Genomic DNA, 14,511 nt, shown 5'->3' on the forward strand with positions numbered 1-14,511 from the left:
CCAGCCCGCTTGGCTCAATATAACGTTAGCTACGACAGCTAGCCAGCCCGCTTGGCTCATATAACGTTAGCTACGACAGCTAGCCGGCCCGCTTGGCTCAATATAACGTTAGCTACGACAGCTAGCCGGCCCGCTTGGCTCAATACAACGTTAGCTACGACAGCTAGCCGGCCCGCTTGGCTCAATATAACGTTAGCTACGACAGCTAGCCGGCCCGCTTGGCTCAATATAACGTTAGCTACGACAGCTAGCCTCCCGCTTGGCTCAATATAACGTTAGCTACGACAGTTAGCTGGCCCGCTTGGCTCAATATAACGTTAGCTACAACAGCTAGCCGGCCCGCTTGGCTCAATAATAACGTTAGCTACGACAGCTAGCCGGCCCGCTGGCTCCACATAACGTTAGCCAACATAACGTTAGCCACGATAGCTAGCCGGCCCGGAGAGAGAGAGAGAGAGAGAGAGAGAGAGAGAGAGAGAGAGAGAGAGAGAGAGAGAGAGAGAGAGAGAGAGATATCTCCACGGCGGGAATATAATAGAGTGCATTAAAAACTCACCAAACGTCCAAGAGGAAGGAGACAACCGTGGAGTTGACGAAGTTCATCTGCCGAACGACTGCCCTCTTCATCTTGGCATAACCTCCAATGCTGCACGCGCTCTCTCTAGGTTAGCTAACGCTAGTTAGCCTTTAGCTAAGCTACTAGCCGACATGGCTAGCCCGACTGAACCACACGTTAGCACTCGATACCGTAGCTAAAGCTAACTAGCTGTCCCTGCCTTTAGCTAAGCCGACATGGCTAGCCTGACTGAACTTTCTAACATGCAACAACTTTCATCTTCAGTCCATCTGCCGAACTACCGTCCTCTTCGTCTTGGCATAACCTCCAATGCTGCACACGCTCCCGTGGAAATAGTCAGACAGACGCACGCCGGCCGACTACCTTACCTGTAACCCCTCCTCTCGTTGAAACCAATAGTATATCTGCTGCAGAGCCGCAGAGCTCCAATAGTGTATGCAGAGCCACAGAGCTCCAATAGTATATCTGCAGAGCCGCAGAGCCCGGAACAAGTCAGACACATTCTACAAATGTGTCTAATGTGAAATATATAAGCATATAAGCAAAACTAGATTTTAGGTATGTGATGAAAAAGGGCCTCGTGGGAAGGGGGGCCACGCAAAAATTTACAAAATTCTTGTAACACTTTGGTTGCCTAAGGTTAAATTCATGATATACCATAGATTGCCAGCGCTATTTGTCTATGGAGAAAGTCCCCTTCTTTGCAGGGCTATAACTTTTTAAATTCTATTGCTACATTGCCATTATTAGGGCCCATTCAAAGTCCTATATGTATTGTTCATTGTGTAGCAACGTTAAACTTTTTCATTCACATATTCATAGTAAAGTATGGTCTAATGTATAAGTATGTTTTCATCTCTTTCTGCAGCTTTCTCCAGAACGTGATATATAGCCCCAAATGCATTATATTGATGATGAAATACAGTTTGATGGCAATCAGCGCGATATAAAAAATTCCAACTAGACGTACTTCTAGAAGTTACTACACGTCATCTGATGTTGACCGGATGGGCGAGGGGGCATTTATAATTCCGTGGGCAGCGTTATACCAATCATCTAATGTGGGTCAAATGTTGCTAATAGCAGTTAGTATCGAAGACGGTAACGTTACACGCTGAAACTCACCCCAGTCTCCGCGCGCCGTTGGGCGATCATCGTCGAGTAGAAATCTTATCATTATGGGATATATTTTTACCCGGTCCATCTCCAGCTTGTATAATGGTATATACGTCCAAATCATGTTGTTTATCGAGTTATTGCCAATCGATCACCGTGTAGCGTGACGAGCCAGAGTCCCATGAACTATAGCGAGCGCCCGGAAGTACTACGGTCGTCATGACAACCGTTATTCAACATCCTGTTTGGCGATTGCGCCGATCGGCCACCAGATGGCGCTCCTGAACCGCCAGAGAGCTCAGTGGGTCCTGCTGGTGGATCTCAGGCCAGCGGAGGGGACATATGAATCCGAGCGCAGATTTTTGAAATATTGATATAAGGATGCTGTACAGCGTCCCCCGGCAACTTGAGCATGGCCAGCAATGACGTGAAAAGACGTTTCATGGCAGTCAAAGTGTTAAATTTTTTTTTTATTTAAAAAGAATATATATATATATATATATATATATATTAGGGCTGTCAGTTTATCGCGTTAATTAGATTAATTAATTACACAGCAAATTATCGCGTTATGAAAATTAACTCAAAATTAATTACAAAAAAAAAAGTTTTTTTTTTTTTTTTTTTTATATAATATTTTTTTTGTATCTCATTCATTCCATAATAATGTAGAATACACATTTACAGACTTTTTTTATTTTTTAATATGGTCCATTTGCATGTTCTTGGTATCTGATTCTAGGGAGATCTATCTCAGGGAATGTATTCCCAGTGTCAGAAATACTGTGGGCTAGATCCACAAAGAATGGATTCCCTGGTCTGCATCCCCTTAACAATTGTGTGCCGTACTGTATTGTACCCATTCTGCAATCTGTTAATAACATTTTCATTCAATCAATCAATCTGCGCGGTGATTGATTGAATGAAAATTTTATTTTGAGTAAATTGTAATGAACCAAATGAGAATATCAATACATTTTTTTGTATCTTTGACTGTGAATAACACCATGCTCAAATTGACCAGACCTGAAAAATCTAAGCAAATTAATAGATGGAAGATGATTAAACAGAAGGTTTTGTAGATACAGTACTGAATTCTGCCATCCGGACACATGCAATTTGAAATATGATTATATAATATAGAATATCAGGCATAAAATGGTTATGCGATTAAAATGCGATTAATTAGATTAATTAATTACAAATCCTGTAATTAATTAGATTAATTTTTTTAATCGCCTGACAGCACTAATATATATATATATATATATATATTAAACTAGATAGGACTCGTGCACATCTGGTTGGACCCCGACTGGAGGTGCAGGTCAGCGCAAGAGAGATAAATAAACTAAAAGGAGAAAACCTTCAAAGGAAAGAAGGGACCGCACACTCCACAGGACTCGTTTTTGCTTATTTATTGTTTGCACAACGCGTTTCGCTGTCGCTTCCTCAGGTGCTATGCAGCAGGTGTCATCAATGATCATCATTATGTATAGCATGCTCCACCCCACATCGTAATACATCAAGCCCATTGGCTACTCAATTATCACATTTAATTTGATGATTTTGCAGGATGTAATGCATACAACTCTTAGTATAAAAATGATGCATAGAGACCACATATATACATACTCATTTTTGAAAATTATATAATACAAAATGAGAGAAGTGACAAATCTTAACATATCAAGCCCATTGGCTACTCAATTATCACATTAAATTTTATCATTTTGTAGGATACATATCACTTTTATGTATAGAAATGCCTAGATACCACATACATACACAGACTCATTTTTGAAAATTATATATAATAAAGCAATATGAGAGAAGTGACAAATACCTAGGTCATTAGACCTGATAAATAGTTTAAAACAGACTTAAAACCACACCCATATAGGTTACACAGAACGGATAGTGGTTACAAAAATGGATTCAGCTCGAGGGATTCATTTAGACCATGGGGTTCCACAGAATTCAAAGTAAAAATCCAGTACGCTTCCCTTTATAGGAGAAGCTTTACTATATTACCGCCCCTCGGTGGTAGGGTGACTCTTTCGATTCCAATGAACCTTAGAGAGGCTGTGGAACCATGATCTCTCTCCTTATAGTGTCTCGCAATGGCATAATCCATATTGTTGTTCCTAATGGCTGCCTTGTGTTCTGCTATTCGCACCTTCAAATTTCGTTTTGTTTGTCCAACATAGACCTTACCACAAGGGCATTTCAGCATGTATATCACATGAGTGGTGTTGCAATTAATAAGGTCCCTTATTTTATATTCCTGCCCAGACTGTGGGTGGTAGAAAACTTTTGTTTTCATAGTGTTTGAACAATGGGTACATCGACCACATGGATGGTTACCACACAGCTCTGTTAGCCAGTTAGAGTGACTTACTACAGGGGATTTATACATAGAATTGACTACAGCGTCCCTTATGTTTTTTCCCCTTTTAAAACAAAATCTTGGTGGTAATGAAGAAATGTTTTTTAAAAGAGGGTCACATTTGAGTATGTTCCAGTGTTTGTCAATAATGTTTTTAACAACTTGAGATGAAGTACTATATTCTGAAACGAATGTGACTCTGTTACCAGGGGTGTCGCTTTTGTCAGATTCCAAAATAGTTTCCCTCTGTACATGTTTTGTCTTATTTCTGGCTGTGTGCACCACTGATGCCTTGTATCCCCTCTCTTCAAATCTGTTACTCATTTCATCTGCCTTCCTTTCTAGGTCTGTGGGATCACTACAGATACGTTTAAGGCGCAGGAATTGTCCGTATGGGATATTCTCTACCATACGTCTCGGGTGATGACTCTGTGCATGTAAAATAGTATTACGGTCTGTTGGTTTACGGAAGATAGTAGTGTTCAGGTTTCCCTCATCGTCAGCTGATATCCGTAAGTCTAGGAAATCAATATGTTCTCTGCTGTGTACCATCGTGAATTTTAAAGTGTGATGTGTACCATTGATATACTCCCTGAACTGGAATAACTCATCTTCCGAGCCAACAAACACCATGAGAATGTCATCTATGTACCTTTTCCAAAAAATTACATTTTTCAAGAGGGGCGAGGCATCTTGGTTGTGGATAAACTGGGATTCCCAGTGGCCCATAAATAGGTTGGCGTAATTAGGTGCAAATGCAGAACCCATGGCAGTACCCTGGATTTGAATGTACCATTTATCATCAAGCATGAAGTAATTAGATTTCAAAATAAAATTCGTCAAGCTGAGTAAAAAATCAGAGGAGACTTCATCATTTGTACCCAGAAAAAATGACATAGCCGCCAGGCCGTCCTCATGTGGAATATTAGTATAAAGACTTTCTACATCAAAGGATACTAGATATGCATTCTGTGGGATGGAAGTCTTTAACGACTTCAACACATCCCTAGTATCTGCAAGGTATGAAGGTAATGTCTTTACAATATCTTTGATAAAATAGTCTACAAATTGACTCGTACACCTACTGTGAATTGTACCTAAACTGCACCTCGTCCATTTATGCCTTGCACTATATAGTATTGTATATTAGTACACTGCACAGTATTGTATATTGTATGGTAACTACGTCTACGAACATTGTACATATGTCTAAACTGAACACTGTGACCTCTTTTTTTTCTTCTAATTTTTACTATGTTTTTATTTCATACTTATCTTGTCATGCACAGTCTCTGGAGCGCAACAGTAAGAAGCATTTTGTACAAAAGTATTCTGTACTTCTGTATGACAACTATTAAAGAAACTTGAAACTTGAAACTTGAAACTTAGAGGTTCTGATAAAGAATTGTTTCCTGAGACTATGGGGCGTCCTGGCGGGTTTGTCAGTTTTTTATGAATTTTAGGTAATAGATAAAAAACAGGTGTGACAGGGAATTCAACTTTTAGGAACTCGTATTGTTTTTTTGTGATGTTCTTACTTTTAAGTGCATCATCTAGTATTTTATCTCTGTCTGTCATTAACTGTTCAACAGGGTTGTGAAGAAGAGACTTATAAAATGCAGTATTGCTAAGTTGCCGTGTGGCTTCATACATGTAATCATTGACATTCTGTATTACAATAGAGCCACCCTTATCTGCCGGCTTGATAATAATTTTGTCATTTTTTCTCAATTCGTTTAGAGCTCTTCTTTCAACCTCAGTTACATTTTGATGCTTGATTGTCTTGTCTGATGATTTCACAAATGTCTGGATGTCTCGCTCAACTAGTTTACTGAAAGTGACCAAGGTAGGATTCAGAGTACTAGTGGGACAATAAGTTGATGATTTCTTCAATTTATTCATAGGATTAGTAGATATAGTCTGATCAGTATTTCTAAAAAGGTGTTTAAGGTGTAACAGTCTGAAAAATTTGTAGCAGTCCACTTTTAATTTAAAGACATTCACCTTATTTGTTGGAACAAATGATAGACCTTTACCTAATACCGATTGTTGGGCTGGTGTGAGGGGACAGTCCGAGATGTTGATCACGGCCTGTTGCTCCTGCTCCTGGTGACGACAGATGGCGGGTTGATGTCTTTTCTTCCCCCGCCTCGTCCTCTTCCCCTGGTCCCTCTTCGTTGGTTGTTGTGTCGTGAGTCGTACCGTGGACGTGCGTCTAAAAAACGCGCATCCTGGGAATGGGTCGAGTCACTTGACAGGGCAGGATCAGACTCCTCGGTTGTGTAGTTTCCTCGGTTCCCGTCGTTGCGTTGGAATCGCTCCCTCTGGCGTGAGGCTGCTGGACGTCGTTCTTTCCACGCCGAGTCACTTGTCAGGGCAGGATCTGACTCCTCGGTTGTGTAGTTTCCTCGGTTCCCGTCGTTGCGTTGGAATCGCTCCCTCTGGCGTGAGGCCGCTGGACGTCGTTCTTTCCACGCCGGTTGTTGCCACTTGTAGACGGTCCCTCTCTTGAAGTCCTCAGCATGTCGTTCGAATTTGTTCCTTTTAAGAGTTTTAAGTTCACTCTCAAACTTCTGGAGGTCATCTTTCATCTTGCGTTCCAGGTTTGTGAATTCATCAGAGCTCAGTTTCACAACCAGCTCGTCTTTAATACGTTGAGCCTCTCGTTTGGCTTTGTCAGCTTCATTTGCGGTTTGTTCAATAGTAAGCAATATCAAGTCCATGGAGCATTTATTCAGTACTTGCTCCCATTTTTTTATAAAGTCGGGGTCCTCTCTTCCAAAAGCAGGTTGCTTGTGGATTCTCAGGCCGCGTGGAATCTGCTTGGCTTTCCAATATTCAGAGAGTGCAATCGAATGCCACTTTGATCGACACTCTTTAATGTATGAGTCCTCTAAAGCAGTCTTTAACTCACTTACGGCCGAGTAGTCCATGTGTCTGTCTTCACCATCAAATAGAGACTGCTGTGACAAGATCTTTTGAGCCTCTGTGTCACTAATCGACAGGCATTGAGCCTGAGATAGTTCTCCGTCAAACATCATGGACCCTTTAGAGTGCGACGAGACGATGTGGTATCTTGCTGGGGATCCACGCGAACAATTAAACTAGATAGGACTCGTGCACATCTGGTTGGACCCCGACTGGAGGTGCAGGTCAGCGCAAGAGAGATAAATAAACTAAAAGGAGAAAACCTTCAAAGGAAAGAAGGGACCGCACACTCCACAGGACTCGTTTTTGCTTATTTATTGTTTGCACAACGCGTTTCGCTGTCGCTTCCTCAGGTGCTATGCAGCAGGTGTCATCAATGATCATCATTATGTATAGCATGCTCCACCCCACATCGTAATACATCAAGCCCATTGGCTACTCAATTATCACATTTAATTTGATGATTTTGCAGGATGTAATGCATACAACTCTTAGTATAAAAATGATGCATAGAGACCACATATATACATACTCATTTTTGAAAATTATATAATACAAAATGAGAGAAGTGACAAATCTTAACATATCAAGCCCATTGGCTACTCAATTATCACATTAAATTTTATCATTTTGTAGGATACATATCACTTTTATGTATAGAAATGCCTAGATACCACATACATACACAGACTCATTTTTGAAAATTATATATAATAAAGCAATATGAGAGAAGTGACAAATACCTAGGTCATTAGACCTGATAAATAGTTTAAAACAGACTTAAAACCACACCCATATAGGTTACACAGAACGGATAGTGGTTACAAAAATGGATTCAGCTCGAGGGATTCATTTAGACCATGGGGTTCCACAGAATTCAAAGTAAAAATCCAGTACGCTTCCCTTTGTAGGAGAAGCTTTACTATATTACCGCCCCTCGGTGGTAGGGTGACTCTTTCGATTCCAATGAACCTTAGAGAGGCTGTGGAACCATGATCTCTCTCCTTATAGTGTCTCGCAATGGCATAATCCATATTGTTGTTCCTAATGGCTGCCTTGTGTTCTGCTATTCGCACCTTCAAATTTCGTTTTGTTTGTCCAACATAGACCTTACCACAAGGGCATTTCAGCATGTATATCACATGAGTGGTGTTGCAATTAATAAGGTCCCTTATTTTATATTCCTGCCCAGACTGTGGGTGGTAGAAAACTTTTGTTTTCATAGTGTTTGAACAATGGGTACATCGACCACATGGATGGTTACCACACAGCTCTGTTAGCCAGTTAGAGTGACTTACTACAGGGGATTTATACATAGAATTGACTACAGCGTCCCTTATGTTTTTTCCCCTTTTAAAACAAAATCTTGGTGGTAATGAAGAAATGTTTTTTAAAAGAGGGTCACATTTGAGTATGTTCCAGTGTTTGTCAATAATGTTTTTAACAACTTGAGATGAAGTACTATATTCTGAAACGAATGTGACTCTGTTACCAGGGGTGTCGCTTTTGTCAGATTCCAAAATAGTTTCCCTCTGTACATGTTTTGTCTTATTTCTGGCTGTGTGCACCACTGATGCCTTGTATCCCCTCTCTTCAAATCTGTTACTCATTTCATCTGCCTTCCTTTCTAGGTCTGTGGGATCACTACAGATACGTTTAAGGCGCAGGAATTGTCCGTATGGGATATTCTCTACCATACGTCTCGGGTGATGACTCTGTGCATGTAAAATAGTATTACGGTCTGTTGGTTTACGGAAGATAGTAGTGTTCAGGTTTCCCTCATCGTCAGCTGATATCCGTAAGTCTAGGAAATCAATATGTTCTCTGCTGTGTACCATCGTGAATTTTAAAGTGTGATGTGTACCATTGATATACTCCCTGAACTGGAATAACTCATCTTCCGAGCCAACAAACACCATGAGAATGTCATCTATGTACCTTTTCCAAAAAATTACATTTTTCAAGAGGGGCGAGGCATCTTGGTTGTGGATAAACTGGGATTCCCAGTGGCCCATAAATAGGTTGGCGTAATTAGGTGCAAATGCAGAACCCATGGCAGTACCCTGGATTTGAATGTACCATTTATCATCAAGCATGAAGTAATTAGATTTCAAAATAAAATTCGTCAAGCTGAGTAAAAAATCAGAGGAGACTTCATCATTTGTACCCAGAAAAAATGACATAGCCGCCAGGCCGTCCTCATGTGGAATATTAGTATAAAGACTTTCTACATCAAAGGATACTAGATATGCATTCTGTGGGATGGAAGTCTTTAACGACTTCAACACATCCCTAGTATCTGCAAGGTATGAAGGTAATGTCTTTACAATATCTTTGATAAAATAGTCTACAAATTGACTTAGAGGTTCTGATAAAGAATTGTTTCCTGAGACTATGGGGCGTCCTGGCGGGTTTGTCAGTTTTTTATGAATTTTAGGTAATAGATAAAAAACAGGTGTGACAGGGAATTCAACTTTTAGGAACTCGTATTGTTTTTTTGTGATGTTCTTACTTTTAAGTGCATCATCTAGTATTTTATCTCTGTCTGTCATTAACTGTTCAACAGGGTTGTGAAGAAGAGACTTATAAAATGCAGTATTGCTAAGTTGCCGTGTGGCTTCATACATGTAATCATTGACATTCTGTATTACAATAGAGCCACCCTTATCTGCCGGCTTGATAATAATTTTGTCATTTTTTCTCAATTCGTTTAGAGCTCTTCTTTCAACCTCAGTTACATTTTGATGCTTGATTGTCTTGTCTGATGATTTCACAAATGTCTGGATGTCTCGCTCAACTAGTTTACTGAAAGTGACCAAGGTAGGATTCAGAGTACTAGTGGGACAATAAGTTGATGATTTCTTCAATTTATTCATAGGATTAGTAGATATAGTCTGATCAGTATTTCTAAAAAGGTGTTTAAGGTGTAACAGTCTGAAAAATTTGTAGCAGTCCACTTTTAATTTAAAGACATTCACCTTATTTGTTGGAACAAATGATAGACCTTTACCTAATACCGATTGTTGGGCTGGTGTGAGGGGACAGTCCGAGATGTTGATCACGGCCTGTTGCTCCTGCTCCTGGTGACGACAGATGGCGGGTTGATGTCTTTTCTTCCCCCGCCTCGTCCTCTTCCCCTGGTCCCTCTTCGTTGGTTGTTGTGTCGTGAGTCGTACCGTGGACGTGCGTCTAAAAAACGCGCATCCTGGGAATGGGTCGAGTCACTTGACAGGGCAGGATCAGACTCCTCGGTTGTGTAGTTTCCTCGGTTCCCGTCGTTGCGTTGGAATCGCTCCCTCTGGCGTGAGGCTGCTGGACGTCGTTCTTTCCACGCCGAGTCACTTGTCAGGGCAGGATCTGACTCCTCGGTTGTGTAGTTTCCTCGGTTCCCGTCGTTGCGTTGGAATCGCTCCCTCTGGCGTGAGGCCGCTGGACGTCGTTCTTTCCACGCCGGTTGTTGCCACTTGTAGACGGTCCCTCTCTTGAAGTCCTCAGCATGTCGTTCGAATTTGTTCCTTTTAAGAGTTTTAAGTTCACTCTCAAACTTCTGGAGGTCATCTTTCATCTTGCGTTCCAGGTTTGTGAATTCATCAGAGCTCAGTTTCACAACCAGCTCGTCTTTAATACGTTGAGCCTCTCGTTTGGCTTTGTCAGCTTCATTTGCGGTTTGTTCAATAGTAAGCAATATCAAGTCCATGGAGCATTTATTCAGTACTTGCTCCCATTTTTTTATAAAGTCGGGGTCCTCTCTTCCAAAAGCAGGTTGCTTGTGGATTCTCAGGCCGCGTGGAATCTGCTTGGCTTTCCAATATTCAGAGAGTGCAATCGAATGCCACTTTGATCGACACTCTTTAATGTATGAGTCCTCTAAAGCAGTCTTTAACTCACTTACGGCCGAGTAGTCCATGTGTCTGTCTTCACCATCAAATAGAGACTGCTGTGACAAGATCTTTTGAGCCTCTGTGTCACTAATCGACAGGCATTGAGCCTGAGATAGTTCTCCGTCAAACATCATGGACCCTTTAGAGTGCGACGAGACGATGTGGTATCTTGCTGGGGATCCACGCGAACAATTAAACTAGATAGGACTCGTGCACATCTGGTTGGACCCCGACTGGAGGTGCAGGTCAGCGCAAGAGAGATAAATAAACTAAAAGGAGAAAACCTTCAAAGGAAAGAAGGGACCGCACACTCCACAGGACTCGTTTTTGCTTATTTATTGTTTGCACAACGCGTTTCGCTGTCGCTTCCTCAGGTGCTATGCAGCAGGTGTCATCAATGATCATCATTATGTATAGCATGCTCCACCCCACATCGTAATACATCAAGCCCATTGGCTACTCAATTATCACATTTAATTTGATGATTTTGCAGGATGTAATGCATACAACTCTTAGTATAAAAATGATGCATAGAGACCACATATATACATACTCATTTTTGAAAATTATATAATACAAAATGAGAGAAGTGACAAATCTTAACATATCAAGCCCATTGGCTACTCAATTATCACATTAAATTTTATCATTTTGTAGGATACATATCACTTTTATGTATAGAAATGCCTAGATACCACATACATACACAGACTCATTTTTGAAAATTATATATAATAAAGCAATATGAGAGAAGTGACAAATACCTAGGTCATTAGACCTGATAAATAGTTTAAAACAGACTTAAAACCACACCCATATAGGTTACACAGAACGGATAGTGGTTACAAAAATGGATTCAGCTCGAGGGATTCATTTAGACCATGGGGTTCCACAGAATTCAAAGTAAAAATCCAGTACGCTTCCCTTTGTAGGAGAAGCTTTACTATATTACCGCCCCTCGGTGGTAGGGTGACTCTTTCGATTCCAATGAACCTTAGAGAGGCTGTGGAACCATGATCTCTCTCCTTATAGTGTCTCGCAATGGCATAATCCATATTGTTGTTCCTAATGGCTGCCTTGTGTTCTGCTATTCGCACCTTCAAATTTCGTTTTGTTTGTCCAACATAGACCTTACCACAAGGGCATTTCAGCATGTATATCACATGAGTGGTGTTGCAATTAATAAGGTCCCTTATTTTATATTCCTGCCCAGACTGTGGGTGGTAGAAAACTTTTGTTTTCATAGTGTTTGAACAATGGGTACATCGACCACATGGATGGTTACCACACAGCTCTGTTAGCCAGTTAGAGTGACTTACTACAGGGGATTTATACATAGACTTGACTACAGCGTCCCTTATGTTTTTTCCCCTTTTAAAACAAAATCTTGGTGGTAATGAAGAAATGTTTTTTAAAAGAGGGTCACATTTGAGTATGTTCCAGTGTTTGTCAATAATGTTTTTAACAACTTGAGATGAAGTACTATATTCTGAAACGAATGTGACTCTGTTACCAGGGGTGTCGCTTTTGTCAGATTCCAAAATAGTTTCCCTCTGTACATGTTTTGTCTTATTTTTTTTGAAGAGAGGGGATACAAGGCATCAGTGGTGCACACAGCCAGAAATAAGACAAAACATGTACAGAGGGAAACTATTTTGGAATCTGACAAAAGCGACACCCCTGGTAACAGAGTCACATTCGTTTCAGAATATAGTACTTCATCTCAAGTTGTTAAAAACATTATTGACAAACACTGGAACATACTCAAATGTGACCCTCTTTTAAAAAACATTTCTTCATTACCACCAAGATTTTGTTTTAAAAGGGGAAAAAACATAAGGGACGCTGTAGTCAATTCTATGTATAAATCCCCTGTAGTAAGTCACTCTAACTGGCTAACAGAGCTGTGTGGTAACCATCCATGTGGTCGATGTACCCATTGTTCAAACACTATGAAAACAAAAGTTTTCTACCACCCACAGTCTGGGCAGGAATATAAAATAAGGGACCTTATTAATTGCAACACCACTCATGTGATATACATGCTGAAATGCCCTTGTGGTAAGGTCTATGTTGGACAAACAAAACGAAATTTGAAGGTGCGAATAGCAGAACACAAGGCAGCCATTAGGAACAACAATATGGATTATGCCATTGCGAGACACTATAAGGAGAGAGATCATGGTTCCACAGCCTCTCTAAGGTTCATTGGAATCGAAAGAGTCACCCTACCACCGAGGGGCGGTAATATAGTAAAGCTTCTCCTACAAAGGGAAGCGTACTGGATTTTTACTTTGAATTCTGTGGAACCCCATGGTCTAAATGAATCCCTCGAGCTGAATCCATTTTTGTAACCACTATCCGTTCTGTGTAACCTATATGGGTGTGGTTTTAAGTCTGTTTTAAACTATTTATCAGGTCTAATGACCTAGGTATTTGTCACTTCTCTCATATTGCTTTATTATATATCATTTTCAAAAATGAGTCTGTGTATGTATGTGGTATCTAGGCATTTCTATACATAAAAGTGATATGTATCCTACAAAATGATACAATTTAATGTGATAATTGAGTAGCCAATGGGCTTGATATGTTAAGATTTGTCACTTCTCTCATTTTGTATTATATAATTTTCAAAAATGAGTATGTATATATGTGGTCTCTATGCATCATTTTTATACTAAGAGTTGTATGCATTACATCCTGCAAAATCATCAAATTAAATGTGATAATTGAGTAGCCAATGGGCTTGATGTATTACGATGTGGGGTGGAGCATGCTATACATAATGATGATCATTGATGACACCTGCTGCATAGCACCTGAGGAAGCGACAGCGAAACGCGTTGTGCAAACAATAAATAAGCAAAAACGAGTCCTGTGGAGTGTGCGGTCCCTTCTTTCCTTTGAAGGTTTTCTCCTTTTAGTTTATATATATATATATATATATATATATATATATATATATAAATATATAATTTTTTTGCGAGGCCCCCCTTCCCGCGAGGCCCTGTGCGACCGCACTGCTCGCACACCCCCTGAGGCGGCCCTGCATACAGAGCATCCCACCAATGGAACTCAATTCCTCAAACAATTAGAGTGTCCACATCATATCATTCAAGTGCAGGGTTAGGGAATGGCTCATTGAAAACCAGCACTGTCAACACTGAGGTGTCTGTGTGTGTATGTATGTGTGTGGATATGGTGCGTCTGTCTATGTCTGGGTCTCTTAATATGTCATGATGTGCTTTGTCCTTGTGTCCATAACTCTATTGTGACCTGTATCCCTATCGTATGTCTATGTGCTTTTGTTGTGTTTTTATTCTAATGTTATTTATCTTGATTTTATTCTGTTTTTATTGCTAATACTTTTTTTACACATGATTTTAGCCTGTACCTTCTGGCAGGGGGACTGCCAATGGAAATTAGCCTTTTGGCTAAAATTGGGTGCATTTACATCTGTAAAATGTTTTATTGTACACTGTCCCCCTTGAACAAATAAAGTAAACCTAACCTAAACCTTATACTGAACAGTATAGACTTCAATTTGGGGTCATTGGTAAAAAAAACACGATTGAGATATAATAAAAATGTCTCCAACTCAATGTGTTGTAAAAAAA

This window comes from Notolepis coatsorum (genome assembly GCF_963971535.1).
Source record: "Notolepis coatsorum genome assembly, chromosome: 1".
Classification (NCBI taxonomy): domain Eukaryota; kingdom Metazoa; phylum Chordata; class Actinopteri; order Aulopiformes; family Paralepididae; genus Notolepis; species Notolepis coatsorum.